Genomic DNA, 27091 nt, shown 5'->3' on the forward strand with positions numbered 1-27091 from the left:
AACGAACCAAACTCAACTAACCAAAGAAGTTCCAATTTTAACCCATCAGAACTGCTTTACACAGAGCATGCAGCTCTGTTACACTGAGAGAAAGAATTTGTTGAGAAGGGAAACCCAATAAAACTTGGAAACTTGTGCACCAAATAAGGTAAAAATTTTGGCAAGAGCTGAGCAGTACAAGTGCTGGCAAATGGGGACAAACGTCTGATCTGTACTGGTACAGTGACTATTTGACCCTGCTGTTGAGGGAGCAGGGACCAGAACTGAGTCACAGGGACAAGAGACAGCAGTGGGGGTCAGGAAGGGTCATGGAAAGGGAGGGTTTGGACAGGACTCTGAACTTGTGGGAGGTGTCTTGTGGGAGTAAAGAAGGATAATCCATACATACAAAGTAGTGTGCTGTCACTTTCCCAATGATATCTACTAAAGAGTAATTTAAAAAGAAAAGATGAAGCCACATGTGTAGGTAAGCAAGAATTTAAGTAATGCAGCACTGGTAGTGCAAATAAAATTTGTGTCAAAGGTTTGTGTTTAGATAGATGAATATCCCAGATTCATATACAGATTTCTTGATTTTGCAGGAGAATGTTTGGGTTTGTTCAATACTTGAAAATTTGGCCTTTGGGGAGAAGATGCTTTTATATACTATAATACTGAAATGCTTTGAGCAAAATTTAAAATTATATTCTATGGCTGTAGAGAACATTGACATCTTTTAGATGACTTATTCAAATATTCTTATGGTTGATGGTGTATTCATATTTGAATAAATTCAGGAAAGATTTAAAGCTGTTTCAATCCAGCACTGCTGTAAAGAAACAGAAAAATCTAATCATTTCATCACTTAAAGCTGCTTAAGCCTTCAGGAGAAAAAGGGTTACTACTTAAATTTCAGATGAAAGGAGTGTTTTGTGAATTCATCTGTGTCATGTATTCATACCTGAATTAAAATGAGCCATGATGTACTGCACTTCCTCAGGAACATTACATAAACTTCCTTGTTCTAAAACATGCACAAGTTTGAAATGTGCAAACAGAAATGAAAGAAACTTTGCAGTGGTTTCTCCACAAGCAGGAAGCCTAATATTTACACAACAATCAATAGAGTAAAGAACATGGAGACAAGCAGCACTCTCTCCTACAAATGTTGGTTTAATTGGTAAGAGAAGGTAGGATATATCTGAACAACAACTCGCTTTTAGCTAGACCTGTTTGCTTGGGGATGGGTTTGGCTTGAATTCTGCAGAACCTTGTTGGCCATGGATTGGAGTTGTGCAATTAAAACAAGTGATTGTTTTTCAGTATGTTATATTTGGAACAGTTTTCTCTTGCTTTAATTTCTGGGATTTTGATCAGGTCCTTCAGTGGTGTTTTAGTGAGACTCTGATGAAGATTAGTTAAATAAAAGTCTGATCCTGATACAGCTTGCTGTGCAGAAAAAGAGTTTTTCTATGTATGATTAACTTACATATTTCTCTAATTCTTTGCAGTCATGTTTATTTGTTTGTCCTGTATGCCTTTAGGGAAATTTTTTTCCTTACTGTGCAAGGGAAGGTAAAAGTGCAAGAATGCACTGACCTCAGTGCAAACCAGAAAGGGACAAGAAAGGACAGGGGACAGTATACTTTTATTTCTTGTTATTCTGTGATCTACAAGCCTAATGTTATTAACTCACAATTAAAGTTGGCGATTTTCAGTGCAAGCAAAAAGTTGCTGAATCCAGGAACCTCTAAGAGGAAGTTAAACATGTCTCTTGTTTTCATTATCCTTCCTGTGAGAACTCAGAAAATTATTGTTTTTCCACAAGTTCTGCGGGTAGGAACAATTGCTACCTGCAGAGAATGGTTTACAGAAAAACCTGTCTGTTCTCAATCTCCTGGAAAAACACCTGTCCATTGGAATGAGAGGAGGAAACTGGGATATTGGGGCTGAGCTAAATTTTTTAGGTTTGAGAGACATTTTGCTCTCTTACCCTGGTGGTGGTTTCCTCTGCACAGTGGTTGTAGGGACTGTGAAGGTGCTGGCTATGGCATCAGCTTTAGAAGTCACATGCTCCTTTCACAGGCTGCTCAGAGTTTCTGGGAGGTTGCTGAAATCTCTCTGAGGCAAAGGTGAGTGTAGGGAAAGATGATTTTCAACACTTCAGAAGGTACATCAATAAACCAATGACTAGATGGGCAGGCTTAGCAAATTCTTTCCAGAAGTCATGGAATATATGAGAAATTCCCTCAAAATTTTAAGAATCCATTGCAGTGGACAGCTTCAGATAATCTTAGTCAGGTAATATCTATCAGTTTTAATTTGTTCGCGCTTATATGCACTCAAGTTACTCATAATAGCTGTTCTCAGAAATAACTTGAAGTTTAAAACAATTAACAAATTTAAACAAGGCAAGGAAAACTTCAGCTAATAGATTGACATAAGTTACTGAGAAATGCGGTCTTGCAATAAAAAGTAATGTGCAAACCTCCTAGTTAAATGTGTTGCCTGTTGTAGTAATACAAACCAGGTAGTGAAGTTCAGCCTATACTGTGAAACCAAATTTGATTTTGTAGTCTTTGTGGTTGAAATCTATTTTATTAGGTAATTTCATTAACAGTTATTACCAAAGAGAAATGTACTTCAGTCTTCCATGTTCCAAAGTGTAGTGTACCCCAAAGAACTTTTACATACACCCTTGAGGCATAAATCCAAACCCATGTCCAGTGTTCCCTGTTAAAGCAGATTGCTTCACTTGAAGAGGTAGAGACTGGTATGACAGTGCTAAGTGCAGTTATTCAAAAGTGATGAAGCATCTCACCATGATTAACACAGAGTACTTCCTGTATGTTATTTTCAAAAACCACCTGCTGGCCATTGTGGAACTTCATGTCCATGCAGAACTTCATTTGCATTGTTTTCTTTTTAGCACCTTCCTTGTATGGCTGTGCTTGTATGGTAATTGTATAAAAAAGAGAGTTTTTTATACTACGTGTAGCTAAGCTACTACTTCTGAATGAGGTTTTTTTTTTTTCCTCTGCTTTTAGCAAGTATTTACACAGTAACTAAAATGTATGCCCTTGGTGATGCTGTGATTTGTGCTAAAATGAAGTTGATAACTACAGAATCAGATTGTCCTTTGTATATTCTTATGGGGAGCCTGGAGAAAGACAGAACTTTCAGCATAGAGGAAAGAAAATTGCTTTTGGAACTCTTCCCCTTTGCCAGTGTACAGCAGTACATGCAGTATTAACTGTCAAGACATCTGTCCAATGCAAAAGAATGCCCAAGTTTGTCTTCCTGTACCTTGCTCCTGGTTACCTGTATTTCTTGTTCAATGAACCACTCATTCATACCTTTCACCACACTGCTTAACAGCTTGGAATTGTGTTCTAAGCCTGCAGAATTGCCTATTTTGATTGATTGAGAAAAGGCTGATAGTAATTAAATCCCAAAAAAACCACTGCGCCCCCAAAATAACACTGCTCCCCAAAAACTCTCAACTTGTCATGTAGTTCTATAGTTGTGCTCAATTTAAAGTATTCTTTGTTATTGTTGCAAATTAACTAAATTAGACTACATCCTTGTATATATAATATATGCATTTAAAAATAGGATTATAAGTATTGCAGACTCTGGAGGCATAAATTACTTTTATGTTGCTTAAGATTACTTAGGAATACAGCCCTACAGGGTTATTGGGAAAGTGGTTCTTGCTGCTATGTATTGGAGGCCTTCATGAAACTAAAGAGCAGAATGCAGTGGTTACAGCAAGTGACTGTCACATGTCAGGCACAAATCAGCTTCTCCTTTAAAAAGTTCTGTATATCCAGCAATATCCAGTGATTACTTTTTAAAAGGAATGTGGAAATATATACTTTTGTCTACATTCCTTAGCTTTTTAGGTTGTTGTTGTTCTGGTGGTGGGTTTTTGGTTGTATTTGTTTGTTTTCCCTTCAGGAGATTTTAGGTTTACTTCAGGGTACATACCAAATTAGAAGAAAAGGTGGCTGATTCTTAATAGAGTTTGGCAATACTTCCAGGCCTGCTATTAGGCTGATTCATGGGTTTTATTTCCAGTGCAAAAATGAACCAGTTTTTTGATATTACTAACTGCTTTTTAGTGACTTGAGATACCATATATTAAAGTCTGTCACCATGTTGTGGTGGCACAGCTGAAAGAAGTAGAAATGTCAATAACAGGTCTGAAAAGTAGTTCTGGAATGGTCTTTGAAGACTTAGCACCAACCTTCTGAAATGGCAGGTAGTAGCATAGCAGAACAAGAAAGCATGTGGAAAGAGAGTAATTCAAAGTGTTTAAATCTTTTGAAAAGATTGAGGAATAAGGATAAACTCAGTTCTATGGTTTAACTGAAAAAGTAATTATATGCTTGTGTGATTTTGATGGCAATGAAAGAGTAGCTGTTCAGCCAGTAAAAGATGTAGGGAATACTGGGAGGTGAGGGAGTAGGGTGTCCATCTCTCTTTCCCATTCTTTTTATAGCTTATGGCATCTGCTGAGCTATAAAGCTGAATGCTTAGGTTTTATAAGGTTCCTTGTGACTGTTGTCCTTTACCCTGAAATTTTTATCTTGTAGTGCTGGTTTTGTTGGAAGCTTTGCTGCCTGCTGCAGTTGGATGAGGAGCTGGCCTCTGAAGGGGATATGTTGTATTTCTGAGATACTTTAAAACAAAAAGCTGATCACCATCTCCACTGCCCATCAGTTGCTTCATGTACTGCAGGTCACACTCTCCCAGGGCTTGTGCTTCTGCTCAAAGTGCCATGCCTGGCTTGCTCAGTGTTTATTCTCTACTCATATGATTTCTCTAAGGCTAGTGGAATTAATCTAATGGACAAGAGCATGTGTGAGAATAGAAATAGGATCAGCAATCCACAAAATCTGGTCTTTATCCGGTTTAAATGGAAGATAAGAAAATTCATAAAAGGGGGGGTGGTATTTTCATTTTAGTTTTGCATCTTGAGTGCCAAGGCACCCATGGGGAGTGATGTACATTTCTGATTTAGTAGAATTTTAGCTGTAGAACTAAATTAATCAGTTTTTCACTGAGCATACTCAATAGTAAGGGATATACTTCAAGATGAGCAGTGTTAGAGACTACATAATTACTCTGTGGTTCTGTGTTCTTTAAACTTTAAAATTATGGTAATTATCACATTTAAAATACATTTTATAAGTTTTAATATTAAAAATACAATTGAAATACAAGTGAAACTGATATTGAAACACATGAAAATAGGCTGCACTCAGTAATTTCATTACTCTCTGATCTTCCTTTAAAAGTCCTAAGCTATTTGGTTTTCCTGCCTTTCCCATGGGTCACTTTCCTTTTGCTTTATTGAATAGATTGCTTTGGATATTGGTTTTCTCAATATTAAGCTTTTGAAATACCATTCATTTCTTCCATCTCGTCATTCCTAATTATAACCACAGCGTATCAAACTAAGGGGCAGTCTTCGCTTACAGTATTTGTGCCTCAAACATTTGTGGTCCAGCGAGGGGTTCAGATAGTAATTTCCTTTTAAATTAATCGTGATATTGGAGGTAGGAATGGCGTTGTCTGGTTGAACTGAACAGCCTTTAAAACCTCATTAAAATATTTATTTAAAAATTGTTTATTTCAAGTCAACTCAGAGACTTTTTCAACAGTGCTTTCCCCACAGTGTGAAGTTAGTGGCTGGTTGTGTCCTGGTCACCAGGACCATAAAGGTGACACTGGGAATTTTCTATTTGGGTGTTGCTGTTCCTTTGCATGCAGTAGCCTTGGAGCTGCTTTTAGTGGCATTCTCTGTGCATATGTGGTGCTTTGAAACACGTTTCATTACATGAGAGGCCTTTAAGCCAAATGCTTAGTTCCAGCAGCTGTAAATGGTATCACTTTCCTGTTTTAGCAGTCTGCCTGTGGGATATTAGGAGCACTATCATTTTACTTTCTGCATCCCTGTTCAAGTTTGGCCATTACGAAATAGTATCAAATAATGAACAGGATGGGATCCTATTACAGCTTAATAATAATGGAACAAACAAGCAAGCAAAAACAAGTAAATAACTTTCTTTCTACGGGATTCCAATCAAATTAAATGTAAAGACTTACTATGCTGTGGTGTGATACCTAAGAGCTAGTGATAGTCTTAATGTTCCAAAGATACATTACCAGGATCTGAGCAGCATTTTGAGTTAACAGGAATGAGCAGCTTTTGTGAACTGGGAGGGCGAGTTGATTACAGAAAAACTAACCACAGAACACACATTCAAACTTTCTAATACTTGGTCTAAATAGGAAAGATTCATCCAGATACATTCAACATTCTAAGTCTGCAAACCTATGGATTTATTTGCTCCTAGCTGGAGTTGTAAGATCTGGGAAATCCTTCTGCTACAGCTGCCTGAGAAGTACTTTGAGATGTAGTTATGCAATGTAACAAAAATTGGGATCTCTGCACTATCTTTGTTTTTTAAAATTAAACAAAGGAAATGCTTCTACTTGAAAGAGAGGAATTCATGCAAATCCAGACATCAGGGATTGAAGTCCTAGACCCTCAGAGCAAAGAAAGTGTAAGAAATATTAAGAAGCATGCCAAAGTTTCTACAAAGTCAGTATTTTGTATCTAATTGTGGATCATCCAGTACTTAAAAGTTATGTAATGCTGTCAATTATAAATACAAATCCAGGGGGAATTTGAAGGCCTTTCATCAGAATTTTAAAACCATGATACCCTAAGGCTTAATTCCCTAAGGAAATGTGAACATAAATAATGATGTATCTGCCACTGACCTCTGAGAAAGTATGCAAGCTCCAATTAAATTGCATCTGGAATGTTTGTTCACACCAAAAGGATCAAAAAGATGAAAGCTGGACTTGGTAGAAGGGCAGCAAGGTTTCTTAATTTGAGCTATTGCAAGGCCATTGTATGGTGGCTGTGGCAGCTCTCCCATGCTCTGCCCAGGGCAGCACTGCAGCTTCAGCTTCTCTCAGCCAGACTTCCTGAAGGAAAGGCTGCCCACATCTGTGCCTTCACACCAAGGAAGTCACCCTTTCACAGACTGGTGCGGCAAGGAACTTCTTAGCTGACACAGCAAGACAGTGGTTAAATCTCTGCTTTTAGTGGTTATTGCTAGAAGTTGCTGGATGATCTGCAAGTGTGTTTGCCAGTTTCTGCATCATTCTTTGATCTTGTGATTTGATTTGATAAACTTTAAAAACTTTATGTATTTGACCTCTGTTTACTGTTTGTCTTAAATGCAGTTCTCCCTCTGCTCTTATGTAGTCTGAGAGCCCTACTTCTCCACCCCTGGGTTATCCAGATACTGTTCTTTATTTATGGTGTTTCAAAATAGAAATATAGGAGCTGAAATACACAGCAAACTGCTAGCACCAGAAGTCAAGAGTTTATAATCATTTCAGTCATGTGAAGGAAAGATTCATACTCTGTCTGAAGAGGTTGCATGTCTGGTTTTTTTCTCAGGTTTCCTTAAATAAATTGAGCTGTGCTTCACATAGATGTTAGTGCAGTGTACCTCACAACAATTTTGTGTGAATAGCTACTAAGTTTTAAATACATACCATTTCATTATGCTTCATATGTTATGAATGGATGTTAATCTTCAAATACAACTTGTCTTTGGTGTTATCAGTGTCTTGCTTTGTTTCTTTTTGAGTTCCATCTGGAATTTTTTTCATTGAAAATTCTTTTCCAAAAGTCTTTCCCCTATGAAATGGTCTTTCCATATATCACTTTAAACTGAAACCTTTTATTTTCTGTCCCATTGCACATTTCTTTAAATTGTGTTTCAACAAAGATTTTTTTGCTCCCAAGGTGAGAGCAATTCCAAACATGTTTGATAAAAATACCATTGGGACAGAGTCTTTGGTTCCTTTTCTCGTTGAGTTTTACCTCATTTTATGGTGTGCAGACTTCTTTCCCTTCCATTCAGCCTTGACTGTGGGGGCACAAGGATCAGAAATGTCATTGTGGTTTGTTATTGTTTTCATCATCATGGGAGGTGGTGTACTCACCTCCCCTGGAGATGTTTATGAAAAGATGGCCTGTGGCACTTAGTGCCATGGTTTACTTGACAAGGTGATGTTTGGTCATAGCTTGGATTTAATGATATCAAAGGTCTTTTCCAACCTGGTTAATTCTGTGATGATGATGATGACGATGTCTTTTCCCTTCAGCTCTCCTTTTCAGAGAGGTGTAGAACTGGACTTGGCAATGGGTCAGCAGTGATGTGCCAGACTGCATTTCCCTGTCTGTAGCTGGGGCTGTGAGGTGGCTCAGGCTCACAATCCAGCAGTTGCTGCTGTGTGGATGCGGTGGTGCCCAGGTCAGCCTCCTGGTGCCCCTGAGGGATGCTCTTCCAGTGGGTGCCCTGTGTCCTGTTGTTGGGCATCCCTGTGACAGGGGCTGCTGCCTCTCTCCTCCATCAGAGGAGAGCACTTTGTCTTTTTGAAGTGAGCTCTTGTCTTGCTGGGCATCTGCCCAGGTGATTTGCCTAAGATGTGCAATCTGTGTGACTGAGCAAGCCTAGAGCAGGACCTGCTGAGGCAAAGCTGAGGTTGGATTGAGGTAACTCCTGAGTGGGCAAGGAGCCCATTTAAAATATGGTCTTGCCCTCTTTTTGATGAAGTTGCTTTTATATTCCTACTCCTTCTGTTTGTTGTTGTGATTGTTTACGTCTTGTCCCTCAGCCCCTAGATGAGTGATGTCTGAGATGCTGAATTGTATCTTCTTCTCCCTCAAGTGATAGAAAATTACTTGCTCAAAAGAACAAACAAAAGTAGTAATTTTTAAGGATTTTTTTCCATGTTAAGCACCTTTTCTATAGGTCAGAATTTTTAAAACTAGAATCAATCTGTGTGTTTAATTTCAGTTTATCATTAGAATGTTCTCACTCAGCTGGAAACTCCCAAGCTGGAGGAACAGACCTCCACTGTTACGGACTGCCTACCCTTTCATATATTAACATTTAATATTTTTGCTCCTGTGTGAGCTCCAAAGTCAATTCAAGGCTTTTTAGTAAAAGCAGATTTTGTCCACTGTGAGCAAAAGCTCATGATTGTCAGTGTGAAGTGTTCTTTCTGAAGTGTCAACAAAATGTATTTTGGCACAGAGGCCAGGTTGTTGAAAGCTGAGGGTTCACAAGCGGCCACGGTAGAGGTGAAAGGAGCCTCAAGTGGGATGTCAGGGCTGTGCGGAGCAGAGGCAGGGGGGTGAGAAAATTCAGTGACTGGGAAAAGGTGTGCAGGAATCTTTCAGAAGGGAGGCCTGGTGAGGAGGAGGAAGAATCACTTGTATCTCAGTTTTCCTCCTTCTCTTCTGTGTTATCCCCTACTACTTGTCTTGCTAGAATATTCCTCCTGACTATTATTGTGCACAGGAACAGATAAGTCAGGGTCTGCTCATGGGGCAGGAAATGGAGGATCCAAAGCTGCTCCTGCTTCTGGGGGAAGATCAGGCAGCAACGCCATGGAATAGGTTTTGTGTTCATGCTACCACTAAGATGTTGGGAGCAGGGCAGCAGGGTCAAGTTGAGAGTGAGGTGAAGGCTCTTGAACAGGAAAATATTCCTTCAGCTGTTCCTGACAGCTGCTTGCTGTGTCTGTGGGATGGCTTTGCAGGACAAGGTTCTGATTTATTGTGTTTTGTTTGTACCAAACCAGGGATAATCTGGTATTTATAATCATCTTTAGAAATTCTCTGACTTCTCAACAACAGGATTTAAGATAGAAAAGGTAATGCTTTGATCCCATGCATTCTGTCCACTCAGGAGCTGTGGGGACATGGGAGGATTTCAAAACCTAGGACTGGAATCTGAAAGATGCCAAGTATCCCGGGGCTGAGTGCCCTCAATTCCCATCAGTTGCAAGTTATACTGTAATATGAGTTAATGGAGCAGTGAGCAGTGGGATTCAGCTGTTAGTCTGAGCTTCTGCACATACTCTGTGCAGGAAGGGTCGTACTGGAGAGAAAGCAGATCTGTGTGGCTAGAGGAAAAAATTCAAGGAGGGAATCCTTAATTTTTTTCCTAGATTGGGTTGTGTTTCTGTTGGTGAAGCAGCACTTTGCATGAGGTTGTGAAGCACTTGGTGAGGAAGATGAAGCATGAAGCTTCTTTATTGCTTACCATTTTGAGACATCAGAAGAGAAAATATCTGTAAGAAGAGAGAATAAGGTAAGGGTCTTTGTGCAGTAACTGTTTTATCCTTCAGGGTATGGGGCTGGGGTCATCTTGTGCCACAGCAGGGAAACAGTCTCCTTTGCCTCTTCAGTAGCAGCAGAACTACAGTGAGCAGGAGGAAGCACAAGGCTCTTTTGTCTTTGCCTTTTTTTTTCTTTTTTGAGCAAGGCTCTGACTCAAAACTCACTGTTGCAAATAAATTCCATTAGAACCTGAGACTCTGTACTGGCAAGTAGCATCCTGTTACTAAAGAGTAACCATTTCTTGAGAATTAAGATTGCTATTCAGCTGTTCTTTTGTCTCTATGGCAACTTTAGGCAGTAACAACAAAGCAGTAGGTGATGTTGCCAGCCCAAAATCTGTAATGCCCAAGGGATTGTTGATAGCAACAAAATGGATGCCAGAGCAAGGTCACTTAAAGCCAGTAATTGATACTGCACCTATGGCTGAAGTATAGCAGCATGGGACACTTTGAAGCAGAAAATAGACCAGAAAAAGTAAGGTTGATGCAATTGGCCTTTTTTTATAAATTATACATGAGATCCTGCTTTAAAATTCAAAACTATGGTTTACCTTCCCTGATGGAATGAATTGCATGGAAAGTGCAGAGCTCCTTGTATGTACAATATATGCCACCTGGAGAGCAGCTCAAGCTTTCTTCTCAGTTTCTTGATGGAACAGAGAACAAGAGGTGCTTTAGAAAAGTAAAGTCAGGTCCTAAAGGCAATAAAAGTTTAAATTCTCATCTAACTTCTGTGTTCATCTGAAAAAGGAAGTATGCTAAAAAAGAAAGGCAAGGCTTTTCTTAAAAATAATAAAATAAAAGGGGTTGGGGTGGAATTATCATCAGTTTTTTATCTTAATCTCATGGTGTTGGATTTGAAACTTTTACTGACATGTAAAATTGAAAAAAATTCAGGAGGAAAAAGCCATGACAAAGTCAGACTGAACACTACTGAGACTAGTGCTGGAAACCAACTATGAGAGAAAAAAGTTTTAAAAGGATGATTGATGTTAAAGCAGGGAGAATAGGAATTATAGTAGTTTTTATGTAGAGGCATGCTAAATAAGGAAATCCATTCTTAAGAAAAAGTAGTGACAGATGTGTTAAATTAATGAAAATAAAACTCTATTATTATGAGTAATTTTTTTCTGATATTCGACAAATCTATGTGAACTGCTGGTGCTGGATGTATTGTGGGAATTCTGCCTTTAAATATGTATGTATATGTGTTGTCAGTACAGTGTGTACCAAGACACTTTTTGCAATCTTGAATTAGCTGAATTTGAATGCCACTTTCTCCAGTCAAAGTATTGTGTTAGTGCTCTGTATTTTGTGGAAGTCTCGCTGCATTTAGTGAATGTGGGGTTCCCCGTTTGAACTGTCATCAAAGAAGGGTTTTCTCCTCCATGGGAAAGATGGAGGATGGAAAGTGCAACCACCTGTTCTCCAGAGCTTACTTGGCAGCATCAAACAAACCCTATTTTCATGAAGGCAAACAGAACAGCTTCATTCTCTGGCAACAGCACAGGATGCCACCTGATGTCTCTCTTAGACTTCAGAAAACTGGACAGATACTCATGTGGTCCTCGGTTACCTATGGCTCCAGTTACCCCTGTTTGTGCCCTTCTTAAATGAAGATAACCTTAGTGTATTTTATTCAATTTGTTGTATTCTAATTGTTTAGCCTACTTGTACTAAAAAACACATCCAACTCTTGCTTGAAGTTCGATTTCCTTATTTGTTTTCATTTGTCTCAGATATGAAATTTTCTGAGCAGTCTTTTGGGTCTCAAACCCAAAGCACACATTTAATTCAAATAAAATAATAGAGTTTTTGAAGTTCCCAGTTATTTAGACTTTCTTAACACTCTTAATGAAACTGAAATTCTAACTTACATCATCATCCCTTTCAACCTTTCAAATGTCAATTTGTGTGACAAAACTTAAGCTGAACTCTTAGAGCATTGTCCTAGCATAAGCAAAGCATGGAGCGGTGGCATTCCAGACCTTTAGGGGAAGGTGGTTGATATGTCTATCTTGTTTTTACCTTTATTAGACAGAACAGTTGTTTCTTGCTATTGAAGGATGATTCTTGAAATGCCTAAGCAGTTGTTATAATTCCATCAATTATTCTGCATCATTAACTGCTATCATCTTTCTAATTATTTTCCTCTATTTTTTTTAAGTAATTAAAGTTCCAGACTATGAGCAAGATCTTGACACTTGTCATTATTTTCTATCTACTCTGCAAATATCACATAATCTTTCCCACCATTCCTTTAACTGTGACATGTATTAGGGATTTTCGTAGCTTCTTGTCAATAGATCTGTAAAAAGATATTATATTTTTTTTTTAAGTACACATGTGTATTGAGAATACACAAAATTCCATGGAGCCAGTCTTTTCTTTTCTTCTTCTCTGCCAGATTTTCACTTAGCTGTTCTGTTTCCACTATTTTCCGTGCTATTTATGGTAAAGTGATTTTCAAATAATGTGGTTTTTTACCTTGTAGATTTAAGGTAAAATTTTTGTTTTATTTCATGTAGATGGGTTGGAGGACTTGAGATTCTGTGATTCAGTGATCAGATTTTGATCAAAATGCTTTGATACATGTAGGAATAATGGCTGAAACTTGCTATCACTCTAGAAAGACTAAATATAAGTTCTTAGATACTTTCCTTTGTTGCCACTTGGACAAATCCTAATGTCCCTAAATGGAAGCTCCTTCTGCTTTTTGCTGAATCAGCTCCCAGTGCTTTGCATGCAAGCTGATTGTTACAGTAGATGTAAGGGACATAGCAACTAGCAGCTGTGATCAGGGTGTTTCATCATGAACTTTGCTAGGAATGCATTAGGAAACATTAGCATTTAAAATGAGATACAACTGATATTTAGGAATAAAATTTGTAAATCTTGTATTTACTGGGAAGATAATCAATGCTGCTTTTGACTATGACACACGCTTGTCCTTAATATGAAAATAAAAGTGTTCCATGAACAAAAGCTCCCAGTTCCATTACAGCTGTGGAACTTTCCATTTCATGTGCAGTGGTAGCATGACTCTGTATAAATTACTTTGATAAAAATAGTATTTATGTGAAGTGGAAAATTCCACTTGCAGAGTGAGAGGGAATCTTAGCAACCTTCTTTTCCCAGAATTTGCAACTACTCCTGTGTTGAGAACTACTAAATTGTTCAGTTGTCAACAACCAGATTCATTAACAAAACTGTTAAAAGTTTTTCTGCTTTGCTTCTCCACAGGAATAGGTACACAATTCCAGAATTAAAATAAGCACTGTTAGTGTTTATATTGTCTTCTGCACTTCAAGTGGAAAAGACTGCAAGTACCATCAGAAAATAAAAATGCAAATTTGAAACAGAAATAAATGTTCTTGTTTCTTAAGCTAGAGCATTTTACTCTGTATAGAGATACAGAGAAATATAGAACTATTTCTATTTCTATATTATAATGTTGAGCTTTTGACAACTCTGTGGAGGAAGGACTCACTTTTTTGCCTAAAAATGGACCCAATAAAATGCATTGCATTGGGGTTTCATTGGTGTTAGCTGGTAACATATGCTTGTGGTTTTATTTGCTTCTGTGAAATGTTGTTTTATTGATCTCTTGATCAAAACTCATGATAAAGCATGAAAGATATGGCATTCTTTAAATGAAGCAAGGCCATGCTTGTACTTCATAAAATGAATGACTATGAATACCTTATTGCAAATTGTTTTTAACAAGTGCAATCATGGTACTTGTTGCTGGTCATCTAATCCTCTCCTTGCCAGCGTAGAATTGCTTCTCTTGTACATACAGCGCTGTTCTATTCAGTCTTGATACAAATGTATGTGCTGTTGAGAATCTCAAAATCTCTTAGGAGATTATTTCCACACTTTGGTTCAGCTAAAAAAGGCTGCCACTGTGAACATTAAATATCTCTCAGAATAATCCTGGTGTCAATAAGCTTTACATGATGTTCAGATCTGTTTTTCTCACATCTCTTTATTTCAGTTCTCTCTGTTCTCCAAAACCTTTCAGAATTCTTCACCTCAGAAGTCTTTTAAATACCTGTACCCCCTCTAGCTTCTATATCTGTCATGTATTTTCCCAAGGGTGTCCATTTTAAAATTTTGTGTTTTCTAGACTTCCCAGAGCTTGCTTTACCTCAGTCTTTCCAATTTGTAAATCCTTTCCCAGTTAAAAGGTACGTGCTGCTCATCACAATAAGCTTTATCAGAGATGGATTTACGAGTCCTTCCTTCATGTAAAGGACACATGGATAGTTTGAGCTTTGTCCTTCATGCTGTGACCAGGTTATTAGGCTTCTATTAGGCTTTTTCCTTCTTCACCTTAATTGCTACTCTGGCAGGTCAATCCCTTGCTCTTTCAACTCAAATATTATTTGGAAGGACATCAAGCATTTTTCTATTTATACCTTTTTTCTTATATTTTTCACTGCATGACCAAGGGCACTAAAAATTTTTCAGACAAAATGTCCAGATATATTTTTTTCTGTAGTTTCTTGTCTAAGTCTTTTTCAACTCTGCACCACTGAATGATAGAGTGATTTATCAATCCATACCTAGCCCAACATATGAAGACTGGGGGGTTTTGGATTGATTTACAGATTTTCTCTGCTGTTATATTTGAGCATGTGTGTACAGAAATAGAAATACTGAGCAATGCTCATCATGTTAAAACCTCTGTTCTTATAGGCACCAAAGTTTGAAATCTCAAAGTCAGCTGCAGTTTTCTGATGCTTGCCACACTGGAATCCAGTTGTACTTATGATTTCTCCTTATTCCCATTTTAAGTTAATTTTTCCTATCTTTCACAATGGATCAAATAATCTTGTGATTATTTAACTCACAAGAATTAAATAATTTGCTACCCGTAAGAACTCATGTCACGGGATGACTGTTTCTCAGTTTGTGTTGGAGGCATATTTACTCTTCTTTTTCATGTTAAATGATTGCTCTTCTGAAAGCCCTTGTTGCAAACAATGATTTGGAGGGGGGAAAAAAGAAAATGTTTATGGCTGTTTTGTATTCTGGCTTTGGTGTTTCTAAGGACAGACTGATCCTTTTTTTTCCTTTCTTTCCTTTATTTTTTTTTAATTCCAATTGAGGCATTAGTCACAGTAATCAATTCACATGTATTCCATAATTCAAGTGTGCTCCATAAAGCATTTAAAATATGGGACATAGATTTCTGCTCTTTTATAACAGAAAACCTGAAGATTAAATTTCAATTTGCATGATTTTTTTTTTTGTGCAACTTTGAAGAGTGTTTAATAGAAGATGTTTGAATTTCATGCCCTAACAGGTGTTGAACAAGCCTGAAACTCTGTGTTGGCAGAAAACTGGAAGATTAAAAACTGTCTTTGCAAAGATGGTGAAATGGACCTCAAATTAAAAAACAAAAACAAACCAAAGAAAACAAAACCCCAAACCACCAAAACTTGATACATATTGGATCTTTGAGGTAGATTTAGAATAATTTACCTTTTTCTCATAAATCTAAGCACTTTCTTATTGGCAAATGGACTTATTCTTCTGTTTCCTCCAATCTGACTATACTTTTTCAAATGCCTAAGAATCTTTTCTTTGAAACCATCTAAGGTCATCATGCATTTTCCTGGTCAAAATGCATAAAAGCAAGTTAATCCTAAATTCAGTTATTTGATCTTCGTTCTGCTGACAGAATATACTGTAGTAAGGGAGAAAATTCTCCCAGACTCAAATCAAATAGTTTCACAGAACTGTTTTGAAAATTCTGGGAAAAGGACATAGAAATTAGAAGGGTGTAGGTACCACCAGTAGAGGTGGAGGGAGATCACTTCTGCTTCTCCTGGAGGTGACTGTGTAAAAAATATGGGATCCTTCTTGAAGTGATTGAACTGCAACTGCAGAATGCAAGTTCAGTGCTGCCTACTTGATCACCTGCTTAAGGAACTCCAGCTCCTGAATTAGGGACTTTGGTTAGAGTCCTTGGGTTACATGGCACTGAGTGTATTCTGGGGTATGGTTTCACTCTGGAAGGCTGTATCTGCTGGGGAGATCCGTGGCGTGTTTTAAACCCATTCTGGAATGCATGATGGACTGTGAAACTATGTCTGGTGCATCCACAGAAACATACCAGCCTTGACCTTAACTAAGGAGCCAGTGTTTGATCCTTCCCTTGCAAATTTAGCATGCTACTGCAGCAGATATTTATGTGAGATCATATAATTCAGACATCTGCGCAGAGATGGAGGGAGAGTCCAATAGAAGTGGTAATGGATAGAAGAGTGGGTGGGCTGTGATGCCCTGCCTGCACTCCTAGTCACTCTGCACAACTCCCTGCTGGGTTCCTCCTACAAGCGCTGCCCTGTGGAACGTCAGTTGTTCACCTCTTGGCAGTCAGTTCCATGTCCTCAGTGGGCTCCTCTGTGCAGCAGTTTGAGAACTATTAGTCAGCAAAGAGCATGTAGCATTTCTGTGGATGTAGATCAAACTGAGGACATGAAACTGGTAACAAATACTTTGGTACCTTGTCTTGCTGTTGCTTTGCACTGGGGAAGGTTCACTACAGTGTCTGACCTGGCAGCTGCTGCTTCTGCACAGAGCTCCTCCAGCTGAATTTATTCAGCCAAATTTCACACTTGTACTGCTGCTAATCCTGGTGATTCTCTGGACTTAAAAGGAATGATGACAGATTTGCACCAGGGTAATAGATCCATGTTTGAATTATTTGCCAGTTTTTTACATCACACATCATAGCTTCAGATCTCAAGTTTATACAAGCCAGCTTGCTTCTCTTGGTTTTGTAAATATGGGCAATTAAAAGGGAAAAGCAAAGTTATATTATAAAGTATTTTAAAGATTTCTTTGTGTCTAACCATATACTCATCAAATGCCTTCAACTGTGACTTCAAAATCTTACATGAATAATTCTTTCTCCAAGAATCTGGGTAGGTTTTCAGTGTTTTTGCTTTCCCTTTTGCTAGAAGTGGTATTATAGCTACTAGAAACATCACTGGGGGTGGAAGCCATGCCTTTGCAATAACAGTATTTTTCCTCCTTTGTGCTTTTTGCCTTTTCTTTCCATTTCACAAAACCAAAACGCCCTTTCTTTGAATTATATAGTTTCAACTCTCATTGTTAAGTTTTGAATATTTTAGAAATACAAAGTCATATTTCAAACCATATGCTTTCTGTTAAGTGTGCATTGCCTTTCAGTCAGAAAATCCTCTCTTCAGTCTTGCCAATCACAAAGTATGAAGTGAGGTTAGAGATGTGTGGTACTCTTGAGAATTAATAAGAATGCTTGAATGTGAATTTAAAGCCCAGTGATTGGGAATTTAAGCACATTCTTAAATCAGGCATCAGAACAGGGACAAAAAAAAGATGAAGGGCTCATTGCTTCTTCCTCGCTACTCAGAATTACAGGCTCAATTATTTACTACAGTATATAACCAGGGATTTAGAAGTGAAAAGGAAATATACTACCTGTTCCAGGAGGCAAGCTGGAATCTTTCTGATGCTTAGATTCATCTTTAAACTAGCATTTAGGATACTGAATATGAAGTATTGATTATTGCTTTTAAAATTAGAGTGAAATCTTACAGTTATTTTTAGGATAGGGAAAAGCATTATTTATTAGAACTGAGGGGGAGCTGCTTTTTAGTAGGAGAAAAAATAACAGAATAGCGATTTTGCCTGGTTTTTAATTATGCAGCAAAATGTTGCAACATAACACACCAAACAACCAGTAGTGAAAGCAGTTCTGAAAAAAGGATTGAGTTTTTTTCTGTAAGATATCCTTACCAGGATATTTATTTTTATCAAGCATACTGTAAGGATTTGAAAGTTCTTCTAAAGAAACCCTAAAAAGAATGCAGTTGCAAACTGTCTCATGGCAGAGGCGAGTCAGAAAATGTGGCAAGACTAATTTGGCTAAACAAAAAAAAAAATCCCTACAGACTCAAGCAAAAGAGCTGTATGTAGGGGTAGGAAATGGAAAAGGGTTTAAATTGCTAAGAATGGTGAAGAAAGAGCAACATGAATCTGTAGGAAAAAATTTAGGAAATAAAATGAGACTGAAAGAAGCATCAAACACAAAAAAATCTTTCTCTAAGTGCACTTACAATACTTACAGAAGACCAAATTAAAATTTGGATTGTTTTTGTGAGAATCAGATAAAACCAAAAGTTTGGGTTGCATGGAGCCAGTTTGTAATTACTTTTTGTTAGAAAGATCAGTTATGTTCATGTGACAGTTGCCAATATAAACAAAAAAAGCCTGCAAGAACATGTCAGAGTGTATCAACGAACCAGAATCTTCAAAGCACTGGCTCTGACAGACACACCACAAGGATACTTGCATGGATGAAAATACAGATCTGTGATACTTGTAAAAGAGGTTCCAGAGCAGTGAGAGAGCTGATGAGGTCCCAGGAATTTTAAAAGAGAAGAAAAAACTGACTAACTTTAAGAACTAATAGGTTATCTTCCCTTTGAAGAAAAGGAAAAATGAATTATGCCAAAGTATATAAAGGAAATCAGGAGCTGAGTAATAACCAATGCAGCACATGAGCAGGAATCCCTATTCTGGGAATGCAGGGTTGGATTGCTGTTCATAAGTGAACTTGAGTTAACACTGCCGTGTTGGCAGCTTAAACAGACACCATCCTGAGAGAAATAACCAGAAACACAAAGTGGCAGGCATGAAATTTGACTGTTACACTGCGGGGAAGATGAGGGCTGGTTCAGATGAGTCTGGATGACAATAAGATACATCAGTGCTCAACACAGTTTTTCTTTTCTGCTGCCACTAACTTGGTACTCTGTTTCCCAACCATGACTTCAGCTGGACCAGCTCATTGGGCTGCTTGAAGGCAAGTTTCTCTTTTGTTGGTTTGTGTTTGTTTACAACTGGGCTGATTCCCCGTGCTGGCTCAAGGGGAGTGTTAGGAGAAGAGGAGCAGTGAGGCTGCCCAGCGTGCTCCTGGTGTCATCGTGGAAAGCAGATGCAGGCTGCACAGCACATTTTCAAAAAATGCTTTTAACTTCTCTTTATTTGTCTTTATTTTCAGCATAGTGTTTGATTAATTAAGTTTAGTTTATGAAATAAAAGATATTAAAGTGATAGTAATTAGTCTCTGGAAAACTAGAAGAAAAAATAAGCCTTTTTTTGAAAGGCTTATATCAGTTGAAGCACTGTTCAGTTCAAATGTTTGAGTAAAAAAACTCTTATTTGGTCCAATCTCAATTTAACTTAACAGAAACATTCTGTTACCTGCTTCTTTTCTTTTTCATTTTTTTTCCTTCTCTCTTTCTGAAGGTAGGCTGAGGGTGAAGTTGTCAAAGTTCATGTCATACATTCTTTGCATCAAAAGTCTTTTTGTCCCAGCCTTGGCAGGGCTGGAGCACTGCTGCACCCCAAGGCAAAATAAGGTTTTTAGTCAGGTACTGGTCTTTAATTAATGTTCAATAACATCACAAATGGGGCAGTCTGGGCTAGTAGATCTGTTCATTTGATATCTATTGTCTTTCTTCTCCCTTTATAAATAGAGGGTAGATAGCATATATTTTAGTTTTATAAATTTTCAAGTTCTTACTTATTCATCAATGCTGACTTTGAGAATAAGTAAAGCAGTGCACCTTAATTCGAGAGAGACAGGATTTGTGGACTTTGATCTTCTGAATGCCATGACCCCATGCTGGCTGTAACCCTGTGCTCCAAGGTCCCCTTTTATGAGCTCTTCAAAAAATTCAGACACCATTTCTTTTCATTTTTTTGTTTCTTTCTTCCCCCAGAAGTTATTTTAAATGCAGCTCTGTAGCAGACAGCTAGCTAGTAACCCTCTTAAGTTTAATTCTAAGAAGAATAGCAGGGGAAAAGCCAGTGAAATTCAGTTTATTAGTCTTTTAGGTTATATTTTCATGTTGAATAGCAGGCTGCCCTTCTTCCAGGGTCAAGTTGCAAATACTCACATAATCACAGATTATTCTGAGTAGGAAGGGACCCACAGGGATCATCAAAGTCCAGCTCCTGCACAGGGCAGCCCCAAGAATCCGGGGGCACATTTCAGGCACACAGTGTGCTCTTCTCACAGATCGTCAGAGCTAAACACACAATTACAACAGCCCAGGTTTGTTCAGGTTTGATAGCTGCTCACTATTTCACAGCACCCAAAGTCACAAAAGCACCATGTTGAAATGAAATTATTATTTACCTCTGAGTCCTAAGCTGTTTGTTTATATGTGTATATGTATATGTTGAAGTGCTGCAGAGGTGGTGGGTTATACCCTTAGTGACTTAAGTAAGCAGCATGGCACTGATTAGTACTGGGAAGCCTTTACAGGACTACAAGGTCTGTATTTATTATACATTTTGGCTTGCTAAAATCATTCATGATTGTGGGGTCACAGCAAAAACATATGAAGCTTCTGAATATTGTAAGGCACTGGTAAATTTGTAGCACTTGTCTTCCTTTGGTGAATGACCTACAGAACTCCTGTGCTCTTTCCACAGGCAGGTTCAAGTACCTTTCTTTGTATTGTTAGGTGAGAGAAGTGCTAAGCCTGGCTCCTTCTCTTATCTGTGAAGTGAGCTCTCTGCACTGTTTGCTTCCAGGTGTGGTGCTGCAGGATGCACTGGTAACTTCTAAAGCTTGAGCTCTGGCTTGTCCCTGGCTGAAGATGTTCAAGAGTGTGGGCTCTGAAATGAAGTAGATGTAGTATGTCATCTGATTAGGAGGAAATGGAAATCCTCCAGGAAATCCAATGAAGTTGTTCTTTTTGCTGTAGTTAAGGGCAACAGCTAGAAAAACCTGTATGTGTTTGATCTCCTTTGGGAAGTTGCTTGTGTGCTGCATGGCCTATGCTGTGGCAGAGCAATTAAGTTCAATGTGGAACATGTGTAGACTACATGGACAATATCATAAAGGTTTTTAAATCTGCCTTTCTTTCCTGTATCGTTGGTTTTTATTTCTGAGCAGAAAGATAGTGGTTCTTTTAAAAGCATGTGCCTAGCTATGGAAATGGCGGCAAGTAAGGGAAAGATTGTGACTGGTGTCGTGATGGTTTGGATAGAAAAGGGGTGGAGTGAACTTCTTTTGAAATTTCTGGAAATTTGAAAATTGTAATTAGAGGGAAAATAGATTTCATTTGGTGGAGACCTGTGTTTTCATTGCCAATATTTTCAAGAGACCTCTTTGAATAACCTAAATGAGTTCTTGCAGCAATCTTTTATCTGAAGGATATTTACAGGGCAATATCAATAGAAAAACTTAAAAAAGAAAACAAGAAGCATCTTGGGTAACTGTATTTTGTATAGGAGATTGTGTATTAAGCAGGAAAAGCAAATGAGGCATGAAATTCTCTGAGCTGTGATGACGTTCAAGAGCGTTAGAAATTGTCTAATGTGGGTGGTTAAGGGATTAGACACATCTGTGAGGATGTATCTGTCTAGACCCCTCTTACCTTTGTGCACAGCACTACTGAGCTGGTGGGTTAGCACACTGAAGGGAAATAAGGAGCAAGAAAACAGCTGCAAACATAAATCTGTTTGTCCAACAAACAACAAAGGATTCCCTCTGCAACATTCCTGGTGACAGACTCATTTGGCTTTTGTGGGTAGCAGCTCAGCACCTCTGGAAGAAAGCCTGAGTGCTGAGGCTCACTGAGGGTTGGATGGTGGCACCAGTGGTGCCAGAATCATGGGTAAGAGTTGGATTTTGAGAAAAATTGGGTTTGTGAGAGTTGAAGGGATAACAGACTCTAAAAAACTAACTGCAATTAAATGCTTTCCTCCAAATTATGAAACTTTCAAGGTAATATATATTGGGCTATTTTGTTCCTGTAGTTCATCAGGGAAGCTTCAGTTTGTAAGAAAACTTGTGTTTCCTGATCTAGAAGGGAAGAGATCCTGGGACAATTATAGGCTTGGTGCTCAGCAACAAAGAACATGCACTGTTTTCCTCAGTTGCACCATGCTCTGGACAAGAGTGTGCCTTGAGTAGTTGTTACCTGGTGTGTTTCCAATCAAGGGTGGCAGCAGCAAAGCAAACACCTTCTTTCATTGCATTTGGGTTGGGACAGTACAGAAGGCAAGGTGGGGGCTGGTTTAAATAAAACAAGTAAAAGGATCCTAAGGATTTCATCAAGATCTCCATTAGTACAGATGGCAGGAGAACAGAGAGCTGAAAAAGATGCAGCTGTTTTTTCTTTTATACTTAGAAAACTTCAAAGTGAAAACAAGTCCAAAGCAGTTTTTCCTAGAAGCAGATAAGAACAGAGGAGGGGGTAATGCTGCTCACTCAGTCTGTGGAGACCAGGGGCAGAAGCTTGACCCATCCAGAGGATTCTGAGAAAAAGAAATAGGGATAGGCTGCAAAACTTCAGCTGATCTTAATATAGGCCAGACCATTGCATTTATTAATAGTTGTTACTGGTTTATTAGAAAAAATTCAGCTTACTGAGCTTGATCATGTTAAGCCTTGACATGGCACTCTATTTTTCAGTCAAACAAACAGTCTGGGTTGCTTTAGAAGTCTAGAGAATTATCTCTTTTAAGAAACTAATGGCAAATATTTCCATAGTATCTACAGATAATAACAAATTGCAATTGTACTCCAGCCAGCATGTTTCTTCTAAATATAGTAAAGGATGTTTTGTAATTTATTTAATTGCTTAGACTTGACAAGGAGCCAGTGCTAACAAACTTGCTTTGATAGCAGTGTAGTGCTTGTGGCGTTGCTTGGCTTGGGAGTGGAAATGCTGAGAAGAAATGTGTGAAATGAACAGTGAAGCACAACTGCTGTAAGCTCTGCTGCTCCCCGTGCAGGTGTGGGGTCCTGAGCCACAGGAGGCACAGCTGTGTGAGGGAGGGGACACAGAGGGACAGCTGCATGAGGGAGGGGATAGCAGTGTGAGTCACATGTCCTGCAAGTACAGGAAGGACAGGGCTCTTCCTGGTGTTATGGGTAGGGAATTGTAACGTAGTTATTTAGGGAAAATGCAAGATAATATGTTTCACTTCTAATTATTGGCCTTCACTTCCTACTCCATCTGTTCCGGTTTCTTCCATAAAAAACCTTTGGGGACTCCAGTTGTTATTGAAAACTATTAGAAAGGCTGCAAGAAGAACAAGATTTTTCAACTTTCAACTGTAAGAAGAATAAGATTTTTTTAAAATTAGTTTTCAACATATTTGTCTCTAAAATACTGAAATTCCAGCTTCCTATTGTTTTGTCTCAATCTTGTCCCTCTGTAGCCCCCCTCTCCCCACTAGACATCATTATTTGTCCATATATATGATTTTGATATACTAAATGTAGAGGTTAAGGTGGATGTGGGTTGTCCAATGCATAGAAATTTGTCACTCAAATACTTTTATTCAGTCCTGAGAGTGTTTATTCTTCCACTCTCTTGCTCTGAGTGTGGATTGCTTCTTTTGATGGGAGGATTAAAATATTATAGTAACATTTTTAGGTAACAGGAAAACAGGAGTGACTTGAGTATGGCTTTAGATTTCTCCATAGTTGCCTTTAATGAAGATGTTGGAAGAGAATGCTTTCAAGTCTGAAACATGATTCATTTATTTAAGTAAGCTGAAATAATTCATGAATGTGTTTTATATGAGCATGTTCTGTGATTGAATTGGAGGTTTTTTTGTATAATGGTCTAATAATGACCCAAATCTGAGGAATTAATGAGCAGGCATTGCACTTTTTTGTGTTTTTCAGTGACAAAGAAAAGCACTTGGTGAGAAAATCACAGAAGTAGTAGTGTCACAAATAGTTTTCAAGAGGTGCAGAGGGTGAAGTTGTGTGCTGAGATTTAGCTGATCTTGGCACCACTTTTACTTGAAGAAGAAGACCAGTGACTGTTTACCATGGCCAAGGTTAGCTGTGATTCCCTCTGCCAAAACTGCAGCCTTGCTGGTCCGGAATTCTGTTTTTTTCTGTGAAGCTGGAAAAGTGGGGGTGCTGGTAGAGATTCTTCAAGCCCCTGTGTCGCTGTCCCCTTGTTGGCAACAGGCTAAAGCTTGCTTCATTGGCCCTGGGGACACGTCTTGCCACAGGAGGGACAGATACAAGACCTAATTACTCCCCAAAAATATCTGTTGCACTGCTTAATCCATTGCACCTTATTTGTTAGAGGCAGATTAAATTTGGGTAAGGATTACAACCTTTCCTAACTTCTGTGGAAACATCAGTGTCCCAGTGCCTTGCACTGTATGCAAAGCCATGTGTACAGGGCTAAAGAGGAGCAGCACCTCTTACACAGGGACTTGTTTGTTCAGATAAATGTGTGTAGGAAGAAGAAAAACTTTTAATAAAATGAGACATTTTGGGTTAGCTTGAAAACCTCTTTTCCTCCTCTTTGACAAGAGTAAAAAGGACCAGTGAGGATCAGTGCCTGTTGCAAAGTCTGTCTACAGCATGCATTCCCAGTTCTTAGATAACTCCTGCTGTGGGAGTCAAAATTGAAGTTATAAAACAGTGTTTAACAAGTACGAAGCTGAAATAAGCAAATGCCTTTGGAATAAATATAACTGCTCTTTCTTGTAAAGATTTACAGGTAGTTTAAAACAATCTGTTCTTGACATGGTAAGTTCTCTTTATCATTAAAATGCTAATGAAATTATAAACATCTGTTAAATTAATGAAAGATAATGATAATGAAGCTTCTCAGCAACAACATTTTGTGCCAATATTCCTGCTTAGTTCAGGTCTGGATAAAGATTTGGTGGAGTAGTGGTGAGAATCTATTTGACCATTGGGAGAAATGCCAGGGCAAAATTGCCCTATTGCATTTGATTTGATGATTTTTTCATGAAGTGCTTCTACTTGTAATTTAGGCCACCTTGACATGATAATTCCTTCAGAGGCTTTCAGAGGTGAGTGTGGAAGCCAAACTTCAGTCCAACAGGGTTATCGATATTTGACTGGCAATTGTTGAAGTAGTAAATTGGCAAACAAAACAAACACATTTTTTATGATTAATGCCTTCACTAATCAGTCTGGTAGGCGTATATATTTTCTGTGTGGACTCCAAATGTATTTTAGTCTCCTGGTTATAAATTACTCTGGCAGCAGAAAAAACATGGATTGCAAAACTAGAGAGAGATTTCAGATGTCTTTTTCACATGAAAGATTCTGTGCTCAACCAAGGAGTACAAAGAAAGTTGCATTTTTTTCAGTAGGATGCCTTAAAGATTTTATGCCATATGCTTTCTGTACATTGAATAAAGACCGCATCAGAAAAGTAACTTTGATTTCAAATGTCAGTCACAATTTAAGTCTATTCTGTTAATTTTTTTTCTGTGAAATTGAGTTAGAATATGTAACCATAGCTTCATTGAAGTCCATTTATGTAAAGAGAGGATAGGTCTTCTTTAACTTCACAGATCTTTAATTGCTTATGAACTTCAAAGAGAAACTTGCAGAAGTTAGATTGATGATGGCCCTTTAGGTAATTGAATACAACATAGTTCCTGTTTGAATGCAACTCTGAAATCCAAATTATGTAAATCTACTGTTTCAGAACCAGCTAGTAGAAATAATCACCATTTTTGCAGTTGAAGATACTTTGGATAAATTCTCTGACACACTGCTTTCCTATTGATTCATCTTTTCCATTATGGATATGAATAAGAAACTATAGGCATGTTAGCCTTTAGCTTTTTGACGTTTGTGACTCCACTTGAATAAGCTTTGACGTACAGTTAATTAGGCACAACTGTCAATTAGTCTCACGGGCTTATGCAGGAACAAACTTGACATTTATGAAAGTATTGGGATAGAAGAAGGGAGAAAATATTCTGGGAAAGTTTCTCAAGCATATTTTTCCTTTCAAGTAGTGCAGCTCTGTTGGGACAGTATGAAACATTCTCTTTGCATGACTGTCGTTGACCCATCTTTGTGCAATCATGATGCTTTTCCTATAGAAGAAACAGAGAATAGATTACAGCCTGCTATTCATGTGCTAGACCATAATATAATGTTTACTATGCTGCAGCTGAGATCAAAATGACTGTCTCTCCAGCATCAACAAGATTGGAGCCCAGGGCTAGTTATAAGTGTTTGTTCATCAAAAAAATCCATGCAGCCCCATCTGGCTTCTGAACTTAGCTTTCCTCTTGGATACCGTAAGGACTTGAAACTGTGACTGTGGAGAGGGGACAGTGAAAAGGAGGAAAATCTCTCCCTTGCCTTCAGTTTTGTGTGTCCTTAACAGGCAGAAAGGGAGATCCCTTAATGGAAGACTGGTGCTCACACAGCCCATACGGATTGCCTGGCATTTTGGACGCAAATGATTTGATTTTATGGGAAAAGAGAAGGGAAATTTCTTGTTTATTTCTCTAAGCCCCTCCTTCTAGCTCCCCTTCAGTCTCCCTCCCTTTCCCTCCAGCCCATCCCCTTCCTGGTTGGGTTAGAAGAGCTCTGATGTCTTCTATGAGAAAAAGCTCGGGTATTGTGTAAGCTGTGCTTGAGACAAGGGAAGCTCCTCAGAGGCCTGTTATGCTCCCAGCTGCTGGCCACTGATGAGTAGGAGGAGGAGGTAATTATGGAGAAATTGTGACAGAGGTAGGAGAGACAGAGTGACTCACTCTCCTTTAGAGGTGTGGGACACTTATGTTCCACTGCCTGCTCCTGTCAGTGTTGAATTATTTATTCAATCCAGGAAGGAGACACTGAGGGTTTTTTTGCTTGTGGTTTTGGTTCTGGTTTGGTTTTTTTTTTTTCTTTCACTTTGTATTTCAATGAGGGAAACTTTATTTAAAATATATTTTGTATGGTTTCAGGGGAAAAATATACTCCCACAGGCATAGCTGGGAGCTGTGTGCTAGACACACTTCTTGTGTGAATAGGGTAGATAGCTAGTTTAAAATGAATATCTGGGCATCTGTG

At 38.4% G+C, this 27091-nt stretch overlaps 1 protein-coding gene across 3 annotated transcripts in view; it reads left to right on the plus strand.

Annotated features, from left to right (window-relative positions):
* ZNF385B (zinc finger protein 385B) overlaps positions 1-27091 on the plus strand; it is a 110024-nt gene that overhangs the window by 30300 nt on the left and 52633 nt on the right. The window contains exon 1 of one of the 3 annotated variants that reach the window (XM_030952833.1): positions 9997-10175. The exons of the other annotated variants lie outside the window; for them this stretch is intronic. The gene's annotated coding sequence lies outside the window, so the exon portion shown is untranslated. Of the gene's footprint in view, positions 1-9996; positions 10176-27091 lie in introns of those variants that run through there. 3 annotated transcript variants of the gene reach the window in all.

This window comes from Camarhynchus parvulus, chromosome 7, assembly GCF_901933205.1.
Source record: "Camarhynchus parvulus chromosome 7, STF_HiC, whole genome shotgun sequence".
Taxonomy (NCBI): Eukaryota; Metazoa; Chordata; class Aves; order Passeriformes; family Thraupidae; genus Camarhynchus; species Camarhynchus parvulus.